Below are 14,728 nucleotides of genomic sequence, written 5' to 3'. Positions count from 1 at the left end.
CCTCCAATCGTGCACTGCCCAGTAGGGCACCACGCATACCCAGGAAGTCCTCCCACTAGCCGCTCATCCCCCCCCCCCCCCCCCCCCGTCTTTCAAAGCCACTTCAGGAGGTTGCCTTGAGCAGTCATCCTTGGCAAACAGTCTAGTCCCTCCTAGAAAAATAGGGCCCAGGCATTCAGAGGAGTCTGTTCTAAGGCCTGTGGGGTTACTGCAGTGAATTAAACTAGCAAAGCCTGCTGCTATGGAGTTATTTTCTTTCCCCCATCTTCTATTGTGGCAAGGGCAAGGAAAGAATGAGACCTAGAAGTAAAATACATGTTTTGTTTATAGGGTATGGTGCACAGGAGAACATAAAGCTAGGAATGGCTGCAGCCAGGTAAGGAGGGTGACGCTACAGCTTTGGATGGGGAGCCGGGCGACATGCGGAAGGAGAGGCTCCAGGGAGGACTTGCAGGAGAGGAGGGGGTGTCTGCGGGAGCACTGCCTGAAGGGGAGTCTGGCTGACTGCAGAGCACCCACCCCGGGAGGCCATCTGGGACCTGCAGAGGGGCCGCCACCTGCCGCAGCCACCTGAGAGACCCCGAGAAAAGGCATCCGCAGCAGCTCGAGCAGTAGTAACTACTATGTGGGAGTTGGGGGGGGCAGTGAGGCAGCAGCAAATCCCGGGGGCAGGTGAGGGGGGAGCTGGTGACGCAGCAGCAGGTCCCTGGAACAGGCACAAGCCTGGAAAGTTGGGTCAGAGATGCGGGGACCTTGGGTCCTGGTGGAGGCACAGAGATGGGGACAAGTGCTCAGTTCCATACCTGTCTGGAAGGAAGACGATGTTCCCAGGATTATCCCCCGAGAGGGATGATCAGGGATGACCAAGGCTCCTTGGGGTTGGGCTGAGGAGAGAACATCCCTGTAGGGGGGCCTCAGGGCACCGTGCGGAGGCCTGGGACCTTCGGAGGTCCCCACACGGAGGACCAGAGCTGAGATGCTGGCAAGAAGACCAGCGCCCACAGTGGAAGGTGGTGGCCAGCGCCCACAGCACAGGTGGTGGTCAGCGCTCAGAGTGCAAGGTGGTGGCCAGTGCCCACGGTGCAAGGTGGTGACCAGCGCCCACAGTGAAAAGTGGCCGGTGCCCACAGCGCAAGGTGGTGGCCAGTGCCCACAGGTCCCCAGGTTTTTCTGAGGTGCCAGGGGCTTCAGATGCAGGTCTGGAAGGCCGCTCCCAAGCCACCCATCTGGCCTGCACGTGCTCCGCCGCCCCGTGGGCATGCAGGTTCTGGAAGCCTGACCTCCGCAAGGCAGGCAGGCCTGTGTCTTCCTCAGGCCTCCACCGCACCCACCAAAGCACTTCCCCGGAACGGAGCCCAAGGAAGGCCTCCCATTTATAAAGCCACTTCCTCCTACCACAAAAGCAGTGCAGTTGCCTGGCCATTTCCCCCTTCATAGATCTACGGGTTGCTCCGAGATAAAAGATAGTATTTTTATGTGTGAAAACCCGCTTTACTGAATGTCCCACTTCCTTGGGAAGCAGTGCATTATTTTCTCCATCTGGCGTATGCTAAGTGGTTGTGAAAATACAGGAAGTTCCCGTGAATTTCCTCAAGAAAATCTTGACAGGCTCTGCACTATTTTGGACTATTCTGATCTGTATTATGACATTCCGACTGCAATAAAATAATATAACATCGTATAAAATAATAAAACACCGTAAAACCTGGTTGGGCAGTGGAAAGCCTTCCTTACCTCCTGTGGTAACAAGTAAGAACATTTATGTAAACAAAAAACAAGAGTGAAAACAAAAATGAGGGAAGATCTTGTTTTTGAAATGCATGGAATTGAAATTAACACAGTCAATTTAAGTTGTTTTATCAACATTTTAGGAACATTTGCTAAAATATTTGGTTTGTTTATATCATAGAATCACGGAGTATCTGAACTCTAGGGAAGCTTAGCATGAGTCTCTTTTCTTTACGGATGAGCCATCACAAGTCCAGAGAGGTTCTGATTTTCCAAGGGTCACACAGCTGCTTAGAGGCAGAGTAAATGCTAGACTCCAATTCTCCTAATTCTTCGTCCAGTTTTCTTCCTGGAGAACTCCTGAAGTATTTCTGAGGGAAGTGCTTACACCTTGGCATCAACTGGCCATGCCCCCAGCCCCAGGTGGGGTGCAGGGGTGTGGGGGGGGTGGTTAAAGAGTCAGGCAAAGGAGGGTGGGAAGAAGACAAAGCAGCCCCATTCTTCTCTCACTTTCTTCTCTCATTGTTCTCCAAACAATGGAGTGGCAGGGAGGAAAGTCACCAAGTCCCATTCTGGAAAGAAGACTGTCCCTCCTGAGTCTAACCAACCCCACCTCCTGGCCACCAGACCTGGCACTTCCCTAGGAAAATGCCACAAGGCACTGGGGAAGCACGAAGACGGCATTGACTCCTTTCCTGGCTCCAACAGTTAGAGCTGCGTGACCTTGGGCAAGTAACCTTAGGTCTCTGTTCTTCAACCTCCTCAGCTGGAAAATGGGAATAAGAACACCCACCTCACACGGTTGTTGTAATGAAAATTACAGTTTTCTAAGAGCTTAGAATAGTGCCTGACACGTAATAAGTACTATCAAAGTATCTGATGAATAAGGTCACAATAGGATTCAATTTATATACGGTGTCCATCCTCCTGGAACTTTTCTTATTATTATGATAAATTATTATTATTATTATTATTATTATTATTATTGTTGTTGTTATTATTATTATTATTTTGGGGCTCTTCCTAAGATGCTTCCAGTCCCGTGATCTTCTTTCCCTTGGCCAGCCCCACCGTTCCACCAGCAGGTGCCAAACCACAAGGTCAGAATAAACAGGTAGGACGCTCAGAATTGCAGAGAGTGGCCTTGAGGCTGTCACCACTATCACCACCAGCACTGGAGTGCTGGTTCAGGGAGGAGTCCCAACCCACTGAGGCTGCTTCTTACACCCCCTAGAACCCTAGGCTCCCAGGTCTGAGGGTGCTGCCGTTCAGGGGTACCCACAGAGCGCGGGCCCAGCCAGCGTGAGGGAGTCAGCTGCACCCATTAACAGGTTTGCACAGGACCTCGGCCCCATGTACCGCCCTCGTGTGCGGGATCTTTGAGAAGGTTCTGGGCTCCATGCTATTAGGAAAATCTGTTTTTGTTTTTTAACTCAGAATCCTTCCCACACTAGAGTTGTTTGGCTTTTTTTTTCCGCTGGAACTCTAGGTAGCATCAGAAATAACATGAGAATTTTACTGTATTTTTCTTCTGGCTCTTTCTAACCTATGTATGTGTGTGTGTGTGACAGAGAGAGAGAGAGAGAATATTCTAAAAGAATAAAAGTCATTCCTTTGTGAATTCAATCCATTAACATACATTAAATACTGTACGTGTGCCAAAAGCTGGGCTCTTTCCTTAGCCGGCATTTGCTATGCTAATTTGCAGGGTCTCATGGCTGGAAATTGCATGCCTTCGAGGATCAGAAGAGTGCCAATGAGCAAGTCGTGCCAGGTAAAGGGAAGGTGTAAACAATAGGAAATAGCAGGACCTGTGGCACGTTGGCAAGACATACCCCAGCTAATTAAGATGTAATGGGAAGGCATTAAATATAATTTGTTTTTATTCAAAAACCATCATCCGGGCCTAAGAAGATTTGTTGGGGGCCAGTTAGAGTTCTCTCTGTTGTGCCCCCCGCAATTAGGTCAATTCAGATGTACTTGGCCACACCTGGAGCTAATCTACAGTATTGACCCACAAGCCCGCCTCGTGTGGAAGATTCGTGCGCTCTTCCCCAGAGCCTGTTGTAAGAGGCCACAGGGATGCAGCCATCCTCAATCTCTTCAGCAGCATTCCTGAAAGGGAGACTCTACCCCTGAAGAGAGAGAGGTCCGATGACTGGCCAACCACTTCAGAGGAGGGACAAGTTGCAGGACACAGAAAACTTTGATTTCTAGTCCTCTCCTGTGGAAAGAGCAAGCCTCCACCAGAAATAGAGATGGGATGGGGGAGAAAGGCTCTCCCTTGTGTTGGTACTAGAATACGAGAGAGCAGGTAAGGTTGGTCCCCTATTTATGGCTGTGATATTTGTAGCAGAACAAAATGTGCCCACTAACAATATAGCAGAAATGGAGTTGGTCCATCACCAGAGTGCTCCAAGACCTCAAAATTCAGAGGGAAAGGGCCAGTGCATTTCACTAGGAGACAAACAGTGTCTGGAGGATCATGAAGAAATTCGTGGATACCAGGGGGTGGAAGAAATAGACCAGAATATTGTGACCATTCAGCACGGTGTGGAAGAAATGGAGCCTCTTGACTCACAAGGGAAGGACCTCAAGAAATTTTGCTGGAAGAGGTTAAAGCACTTTAACTGGATCATTTCCATTGTACCTTGGATCCTGGGAAAGCTCCGGCGACAGGATGTCTTCTTAAGAGGGGACCAAGGAGCAGCCCATTTGTTAAATCCCGTTACAGTGTCATGAAGTGAGCAGGATGGGAATTGATTTTAAAATAGTCAAACCTGGGGGGATCCCTGGGTGGCGCAGCGGTTTAGCGCCTGCCTTTGGCCCAGGGCGCGATCCTGGAGACCCGGGATCGAATCCCACGTCGGGCTCCCGGTGCATGGAGCCTGCTTCTCTCTCTGCCTATGTCTCTGCCTCTCTCTCTCTCTCTGTGTGTGTGTGTGACTATCATAAATAAATAAATAAATAAATAATAGTCAAACCTGTAACATAAAGTTGAAAATGCCTAGAAACTTTTTAAACGGCACTTTTCGCATAGCCGCGATTCAAGCAGCTTGTGAGATCATGTGGAAGCCAACGACACGCAGGAGAATTTTAAGGGGAGCCTCTGGGTGTCCCCCCTATAACACACACTTCATAGTTTCAATATGACATTTGTATAAATGTAAGTGGGCATGAAATCAGATATTTTTAACCATGAAATTTGTTGATTTATGATTTCCATAGAGTACCCCCTTCAGACAGGAACATCAGAATGTGGCCTGAAGGCTCTTTTGTCTACTCTTGTAAAGAACCAAATAATTGGCTATTTTTCTCAGTGAGGCACAACTGGTTTCAATTTAACTGAAGCCTAGGAATGAGTTTTGTCAGTTGGCTGATGACTGGCTCTTCTTTGGCATCTCTGCCCTCCACCGATGGCCACCTGTCTCTTGGCTGCCACCCCCTCTGCAAACCCTCAGGCATACTGTTTGGTGGCTTCCCATGCACCCTGTACGACCCCAATTATAGCTGCCACTGCGTCTGACCAATTATCAAACACCATGGTGTGTTTTAAGATGAAAGGCCTCCCTGATGCTCTTAACAGAGAGAGGTTGATATGGTTGGACAGGAAGCATTGCCCTCAGCTTCAGTGTCCCTCCCCTCCCTCAACTCTCTTTCCATGAAAAAAGAAAAAAAGAAACTCAGTTGAGACAGGATAAATTCATTTTTAAAGATGAGAGAAGCATGCGGACACACACAAAACTACAAACCCCCATCCTAAATAATTCCCAAAGAGAATATTAGAAAAATTTACATCACACTAAAGAGCATTCCATTTCCGTGCGTTACGTAGATCACCCTCAAGATCCTTCCAACTTCCAGAATCTATGATTTTATGACTTCTGATTTTCATGATACCTTTTGGGCTGTGTTCTTTAAAAGATAAGTTTTCAGCGTTTCTGTTTTATGGGCAAGCGAAACCCATCAAAGATGAAAGAGAAATGGGGAGGCCGGCAGGAGGCTGAAGATGTTTTATCTTCTCTTCAACACCATGGCTTCATAGCGTATTTTACCAGTAACTGCTTTTGTATTGCATATTCCTGTCTGCTGGTTTTCCCTAAACCTATGTCCTCTCTTCCTTCTGGCAGAGTGGTACTGACTGATGAAGAGTGAGTGGACCAGTGAGTGAGAAAGTTAAGTGATCTCTTGGGAAATATACAGTATGCACTTATACACGTGTCCCGTCTCACATATCCAAAGACTGTATACTTTTAAGGATGAGAATCCGTCCTCTCCTGGGGCTATTGGTTCCATTTAGGCTAGAGAAATATTTCACACCAACTTGAAAAGGGGTCTGAAGGTGGTCCTGCCTAAGGGGAAATGTTCATCTAGGTAAGAAGGAAAATGTCGTATGTTGAAGAGTGTCAACATTCACAAATGAAGTGTCTTTAGGCAGAATTTAGAAATACGAGATCCAGGAGTGAGAGTCTAGAAAGTCAGGGTTGCCATGAACTCACTTTGAAATTTCTTCGCGATGTTGTTCATAGGCCTGGAGCAGGGTGGATGAAAGTCCATGTTACAATTCCACGCGGGAAAGATTTACCAGGTTCAAATAAAGACAGATTAGGTCTCACGGCGAGGCTACTATTATAGGCAACAGCCAGAGAAGGCAAAGGAGTATGTGGTTCTCAGGGAGACACAAAATTGGCATAAAGGGAGGATTGAGTAGGGATGAAGAGCCTCTCCCTCGGGACACCTGGAAACATGAGTCTTGTAAAAGCACAGCATCTGGCATGACTTGGGTTTCTTGCCTCTGCCTGCACTTGCTAACAGCTCTGTGGGACTCAGCAATGCTGCTGCAGAGGATGGCATCAGAGCTGAGAAAATGCATCCATGTGTCTTGCAGATTTTGACAGCCAGTGAGGATGGGATCGGATATACTGAGACGCGTATTTTAAGTTATAAACAAAAAAGACTAAAAAGTAAAAGAGAGAAATAGGGATTGCCTGGCATGTGGCAGAAAGTCACAGCAACTCCATTGTCAGAGCTGACATCCGAGGCAGATTTTCTGCTGGGCATTTCACTATTTCCTTCACCAACATGACCTCATTGAGTAGCTCCTACAATCCTGCGCTGTAGTTGCTGTTGTCTTATGACTCTGCACTCATGCGGAGACTCAGATTAAGCTACCTGCACAAGATCATCCAGGTGCTAAGTGAAAGATTGGCCCTGAAACTCAAGTGGTGGGTCTAAGAGTCCATGCTCCTAGCCACTTCGCAGGTGGCTGTCTATCCTTGTTAGGGAGCAGAATTCTAATGGTCCGATTACAAATTATCTCAGTGGAGAAGAAATGTGAAGTGTGCCACGGTGTAGTGAGAATCTCAGGTCTCATATCAGATTGGAACAAATTATGTAACAACTTGGTTCATCGATTTTCTGATTTGGATACCAGGAAAGATATTTGTTATCTAGCAAGTTATATCTAAATTCAATAATGTTGTCCAGAATGACGCAAACAGCCTTATAAAATACGGACATTAAGTTAAAAAAAATGTTAGGTTTCTTTCCATGGAATTCCCGTAAGTATTTGTAAAAAAAAAAAAAAAAAATATGGATACCATGTTGGCTCCAATTTTCCTCCAAATTAGCACTAGCTCAACAAAATCAGTAGCAAATTAATTTTGCTACAGAAAAGTGTAAATAGCTTGATAAAATACCTTTTTTATGAGTACTTGTGCACATGACTTGATATTTCATATGCATAATATTGTATGCATTTTATTGACAATTTTGCTGTGTATTATGAAATTAAATATCTCATAGTGCCCTGTAAGGAACAACATAACTCTTCAGAGTCTCTGTTCCTTAAATATGTGGAAAACAATTAATACACAATAGACATTTGTAAGTAATAAAATTATTTGAACATGAAAGAAATCAATGGTGTTGACTGTGAATTAGCACCTCTGTGAATTCATAGATGAGGAAATTTTGTCCTAAGTTGGGCTCAGGATAAAAAGGAAGTTTTCTGTAATTACTGATAGTTATATTAGGAAGACCCAAGTATAAAATAAACTTAGGCTTCCAAAAATCACTGGAACGACGTGGGCTATTCTGAGATTTTTATTAAGATGAAACTCAAATAATTGATTATCATCAAATAATCCTCAAATAATTGATTATGAGAACATAAATGGATAGGACAGGGCAAGAAGAAACCTTGTGGAATAGATTGTTGATTTATTCTTGGTAACATTCAAATAAGGATTATGATGGGAAAAGCACGAGAAACCTGGAGAGGAGCAAAATGTTTTCAATTTTAAGAAAAGGATAGAGGAAATGTATACTGATTCTGTGAGGTGACACAGTGAGTAGATGGTCAAATGGAAACAACTTTATGGGAATATCTCCTGGAGTGACCAATGGTTCTCTGTTCAACATTACTTGATTAATAACAATACCGTCAATTTCTCAGTGGTATATTATATATCTGTATGATATCACCAATAGTATTATATTGATAATATTATAAATTTCTTGTTTATATATAGTACATCTGGACAACCAACAATATTATCAATTACCTGGTTAAAGGAAACAGGATTATGGAATTTTTAGAAGAAATCAAATGGGGAGGGTCAGAAAATATATCTGACAATAAAATTAGATTTGTAAGAGTCATCTCAATAAATTCTAGAGAGTGATACAATTGAACAATGTGAAATTTAAAGGAGTAAATATAATGCCTTCCCTTGTGCTAAAAAAAAATGAACACCTCTAGGTTGCATAGAAAAGTAGCTGTGGAAAATCTTTGGAAGCCACACTGTTCAATGCGAGTCTCCTTCTTCAATATTTCCAAGAGGGTTGTCCTCTCCCTGTCCTTCTGATCGTGAAAGGTTTATTTCAGAGAGCAACTGCTTTTTTGAAGTACTAACTGCTCAGAAGTTTTCACTTCCTCTTCCTAAAGGCTGTCTACATGGAACAACCAGATCGTACTAAAGCTGGAATTTTTGGATTCACCAAGTCACCCTGGTTTTTGCTGTGAGACCTCCCCCGCAATCTCCATGACCTCCGCCTGACACCCAGGGAATGAGGGCTACCTTCTGACTACCCAGAACCACCTCATCCTTCACCTCTTCCACCCAAACCATGACGTGAGATCCTGAGGCTTCCCACCTAATCTTTTATCAGAATTTACACACTAAATCTATCCCTGCTTTCTTTGGGATTTTCCTTATCTGTTAAATGGCAGCTCACTAACTTAACCGCATTTGCCAGTGGGTCACCTCTTCCAACAGTCTTTACATGATTCTGTAAATCTCATGTAATAATAGAATATTCAGATTCTTCCTTGGCCCTCCAATCACCCCAAGAGCCTCCTTCCAGCAAGAGCAAAGTCATTCTGTCAGCCTCACTTGAAACTCTGTGATGCACTGTCCCCATTTCTGGGCCGTCATGCCTTTGCATTGGGTCAGCATGACTCCTGCCAGCCCAGGGCAGTTGGCTCTGGGCAGAAGAGCCCTCGTGGCTCCTGTAAGGACCGGCTTCGCTATGTAGGTTCAGTTAGGACTCTCTCCTTTTCGTTTGCAGGATGACCAGCTGTTTTTAATTTTCTTTTGAAATTCCTGAAACAATTCTGTTTAAACACATGAAAACTAAATAGATGAGTGACCAAGAGATGGGATTGGAGCTATGACCCAAGAATCCCATCAAGAGCAAGTATGTAGAGGATGAAAGACTGTCCATGGAGGAAGCCATGGAGCTGAAGTGCTGGACACGTGGCAGCCGTTTCAGGAGATACCTGTGGGCGATCGGTGACTACAGGCCCACCCTGCAGGCTCCAGGAGACTAGGCTTCACAGTCTGAGCGCTGTTGGTGGTGTTGCAGCTCTGATTAGACCAAACCTTACAGTGTGCCCTCCAGGGACTGGCAAAGAGCAATGTCCACAGCCTCTCTGGGATGCAGGATTCCACTTCTTTATGGTGAGGTAGATGAGGAGTTGAGGAGTGATTTCTCTTGCTGCTCCAAAGTAGCTGTTAATATCCAGAGACCAAGAATGCTTACTTTTTTTTTTTAAAGATTTTATTTATTTGAGAGAGATGGTGAGAGAAAACAGAGCAGGAGAGAAGGGCAGAGAGAGTAGACTCCCCACTGAGCAGGGAGCCTGATGCAGGACTTCATCTCAGGACTTTGGGATCATAACTTGAGCCAAAGGCAGACACTTAACTGAGCCACCCAGGTGCCCTAAGAACGCTTGTCTTTAATCGCTACACTATTCCCATAATTAAGACTCCAGACTCTTATCAGGAGGTTGAAATGAAATGCTTTTTCCATCATCCCTTTCCACCCTTGGGTGGCATTTACAGCCGAGCCTCCTAACTTCACTTGTCATGTCTTCCATTGACTTGTCTCCTCCCCTGCCTCAAAGCCTGTTTTCCAGGATTGGGTCTGAAATGTATTGATAAACCAGTTAAATGAATATTTGCCACATCTCATCTCGGACAGAGCATGAGTAGTCACTTCCTGCAGGAGAGAACAGGGGAAGTACAGCAGGAATCTGGCATCAAACCAGAGATTCTCGATGGCGGTGGGCTATCGCTCCCCGAGGGGATGCATTACATTCTAATTTGAGGCTGTTGTTTTGAAGGTGTGCTGGGAGTGTGCAGTTCCAGAAAGGACCTCGACATCATCATTGCCATTCCAACCATGGAATTTAATTTATGCAGCAATTTTATACAACATGAAAGGAGAACGTTAGATACCCATGTTACGATACAAGACTATGATTCAGTTAGTTAACTAAACTGTGTTCTGAATTCACTCACGTGGAAGCTTCCCTGTGAAAGGACTGACCATCTACTGTTGGTGGAGCAAGCAGCTGACATGATCAGGGCCACTGCCAGCACCAGGAGGGAGCCTGGCCTATGGGAAGTGCTCAGTAAGTATATGCCCAACGTGTTTGCTATCGATTCCTCGGGAGAACCAGCCCTGCACTGTGCTGCCCTAACAGTGCAGCCAGGGTTGTCCTCACAGTTTCCCGTGTGTATATTACTGTCATGAGAACCACCTTAGACAAGCGATGAGCCTACAGGGGCCAGAGCCCTAAGACAGACATCCCGAATCACAATCTCCAGGAATGGTTCCAGGAACGCATATGTTTATTGTCCTAGGTACGTCGTACAGAAGAATTTGATTTATAGTTGTTAACATGATCGCCAAATCTACAGCAGGGCTTTTTTTTTTTTTTTAATTTAATCGACAGCCTCCAGTTTCCTTAATTCTCCAATACTACCATTTATTCCTTTATTTAACACATTTGTTGAACTCCCGTGTGCACTGATAGCTACGTGGTGGGGTTACAGAAAGATGAGGAGACCAATGCCTGCCATTGTAGACTTGCAGTCTAGTGAAGGGATTGGCATATGCTTTAAAAAAATAAAGAAAAAAAGAAAAGAGAGAAAACATGGTCTGTTCTGTTCAGAGGGAAGACTACGGTGATGCTGAGGCTGGACAGTGGGCAGCGGCCTCACTCCGCCTGAGTGATGAGGGGGAGGCTTCAGTGAGGGGGCGAAAGACGAGTGAGCTCTCCAGAGGAGATGCAAATGTACAGGGGACTCTCCATGGGGGGGCTGGCCCAGCATCAGCATCGCTGAGCATTGGTGCAGCTCAGCAGAGCGGTGGGCAGCCTGAGGGACCCGAGGAGGAGTCACAGGAACCCAAGGGCCTGTTTGTCAGGAAATTAGTATCTCATCTTAGAAGCAGTAGAGACCATTGTATCCCGTCCTCTTAGCAAGCAGGGCAATTACATGACGGATTTGTGTTTAAGATCACACTAGCAGCAGGGCCGAGAACACACGGGTAATAGCAGGCCAAGATGAGAGATTAAGGTGATGTGATGCTGGGACGGCTCTGGGGACCCTTATGAGACCCGAGCCCCAAGACTTCTCTGCTTCTGGATGATTGCTTCTCCTACCTGACACGTTGGAACCAACTTGAATGGTGTAGAAGCTCCCCTAAGCAAAGTGTTTAAAAACATTTCCTTAGGATTTTAGAGAAGAAGAAAAGAAGAAGAAGAAGAAGAAGAAGAAGAAGAAGAAGAAGAAAGAAAAGAAGAAGAAGAAGAAGAAGAAGAAGAAGAAGAAGAAGAAGAAGAAGAAGAAGAAGAAGAAGAAGAAGAAGAAGGGATCCCTGGGTGGCGCAGCGGTTTGGCGCCTGCCTTTGGCCCAGGGCGCGATCCTGGAGACCCGGGATCGAATCCCACATCAGGCTCCCGATGCATGGAGCCTGCTTCTCCCTCTGCCTATGTCTCTGCCTCTCTCTCTCTCTCTCTCTCTCTCTGTGACTATCATAAATAAATAAAAATTTAAAAAAAAAAAAAAAAGAAGAAGAAGAAGAAGGAGAATTATTTTCACAAAAGTCCAAGACAAAGTGCTTGGTACATTTTGGCTTAGGAGAAAAGTAAAACCAAACAAAGCGAGCAAAGGCAGCACAATTTGAGACAGTAAGTAATACTTTCAATGCTCCTTTGGGCTGCCGATGCTGCTTCTCTGTTTCTAGCATCTACTGCATCACTGGGGAGGAACGTTACAGAAGCTCCCTCTACCACTGATGTTCAGTGTGGCGATGCAGCCTGAATAAATGGTGTGCAATCTGTGTACACTCTGAAAAAATGTGCTGTGGATTTGGGGTGAGAGTGATGAGTCAGTGTAGATTCATCGATTGTAGTAAATGTGGGACGAAGATAATGTGGGGAAGGGGGTGCCTGTCGGGGGGGCAGGGGCCCTTAGAAAATCTCCCTACTTTCCTCTCCATTCTGGACTGACTTTAACACTGCACCTAAAAAAAAAAAAAAAAAAAGCAAGTTGCAGGGAGGTTTGTAAAGTATTCTCCTATGTTTAAAAAACTACACATGTAGGCTCATCTAACTGTCCTCTTCAAGATCTGTGCATTTGCTCTATGCAGATATACAGGAAAAACAATACGTGTCTATTAAAATGTAAAATATATGTTATTTTTCAGGAGATGCTTGCCGATTTTTTGTTCCTTTAAAAATGTTGTCTAAATCTGTAATGGAAGGATCAACGCCCTCAAGCAGGACAGCTGTTGAGACCAGACCCTTTCCTACAGTCGTGAAACTCAATCTACTCTTATACAAAGTGATCATGGGTTCAGTCTACATAACGAGCGTGGATATAAAGGGATATTGGATTCTTAAACACGCACCTTCCTAGTGATGCCCTAACTTCCTTAATTAAGGGCAGAACCCAAGTACCAACACACCTATCTTTTTTCCTCAGAAAAAAGAAAATGATACATTTTAAATTTATAAACCCTTTTCGGAAGAAAAAAAAAAGGAAAGCCTCCTTACTCTATAATCACATCTCTTGCACATACATTTCTCATCGAGGGAGACACGCAGTAAGCAAGACGCTCTAAGAGTGCCCTTTATGTTATAGGAGCACGAGCACCTTTGGAAAATCCAAGAAAAACAACAGACTTTCAAGTCCACCTGCGAGCCAACTGCTCCATCCTGTTGTTCTGTCCTTGCAGAGGATCTGTGGCCTCCCTCAGTGAAGGGACCCCCCCACCCCGGGACCCCGTGCACATCCCAACGTGAAGGGCCACACAGGTCATGTGTGTGTCCTCCCATCTGCATCTGTGCGACACACCATGTCCACCTGCAGCTCTGCAGGTACCACCTAAGCATTTGCAGGTAGGGCTTGCCCCACGTCCCCAGGCTCTAAAGAATAACTGACGCTCTGTGCATGTGTGCACGTGTGCATGTGTGCGCGTGCGTGTGTGTGTGTGTTAACAAAGGCTCTCTGTTCCCAAACAAGAAGGCCCCTCAATCCTCCCGAGAAGGCACTTGGAGAGTGTCCAGGGCTGACACTTGACCCTCACTCCTCGGAGGTGAAAGGCAGCACGCACAGTGTCACCTGGCCCCTGACACCCTTCCCTTTACACTTAATCAGCCGGGCCCTGATAAATGAGCTTGCCTGGAGGACAGCGAGGGGCCGCCGCTGTGTCTGCGCCTGCCCTGCACACCTTCCCAGACTAAACAGCCAGGGGGTTGCAGGGAGCCGGGCTGCGGCCCCCAGAACTATTTGGGGGGCCCTGCCCTCTGCAATGACTTCTGCTGGGGGTGGTGCTGTGTGCCCTGCACACCTGCTCCCTCCATGGGGAGGTCCCGCAGGCCTGGCTTGGGTCACCAGGGCACAGAGTCCCCAGAGCCCCCCACCCCCCATGATAACACTGGCCAGCCAGGTTCCAAGAGCCGCTATCTAAAGGGCAGGAGATACCCCCAGACGCCAAAAGAAAAACAACTGCAGTTGCACAGAAATTATGGATCAGAAGTTTTTATAAACACGTGCGCGCACACACACACGCACACATAACCAACCTTGAAACTAAAGGGTTTGACTCTTAGCCTCAAGCAGAGCAGTTGAGCTGCCTGGTCTGAAACCCACTCTAGTGGTTTGGAAAGCTGATAACGTCCTTGGTTTATGAGCCAGGGCGAGGGCCTTTGGGTTCTCTCTCTTACACATGGATGCTGGGAGCACAGGCCACTTTCAGAAATGTACCCTGTAGAACCCTCGTACGCTCCCCAAGATGTGTGCTGAAATATGCCTTTTGCAACTTTGTGTGAAGTGGCCAAATACCACAAACGGCTAGCTATCCATTGACAAGGGGCTTCTAAAATAAATAAAGGACAGTACACTACCCAACGCTTTGTGCTACGCGCTGATGAAAACGCTGCCAACGTACACTAGGATGGAAGAACCAAAAGCTCGCAGAACATACATTCAAATAATATGATTCCATGACATCATAAGCAACCAGCAAACAAACAAAACAACATGTTTATGAAATCACACATAGGCCCACGGACTAGAAGAATAGAGCCAAACCGGTTTTGAAGACATTGCCTGTGAAACAGACCCATAAATGCAGACAACAAATTGAGGGTTGCCAGAGAAAAGGGTGGTGAGGGATGGGCAGGGCGGGTGAAGAGGGGAGT

Source organism: Canis aureus, chromosome 21, assembly GCF_053574225.1.
Source record: "Canis aureus isolate CA01 chromosome 21, VMU_Caureus_v.1.0, whole genome shotgun sequence".
NCBI lineage: Eukaryota > Metazoa > Chordata > Mammalia > Carnivora > Canidae > Canis > Canis aureus.
The sequence above is the reverse complement of the archived record's forward strand: the minus strand, read 5'-3'. Positions refer to the sequence as shown.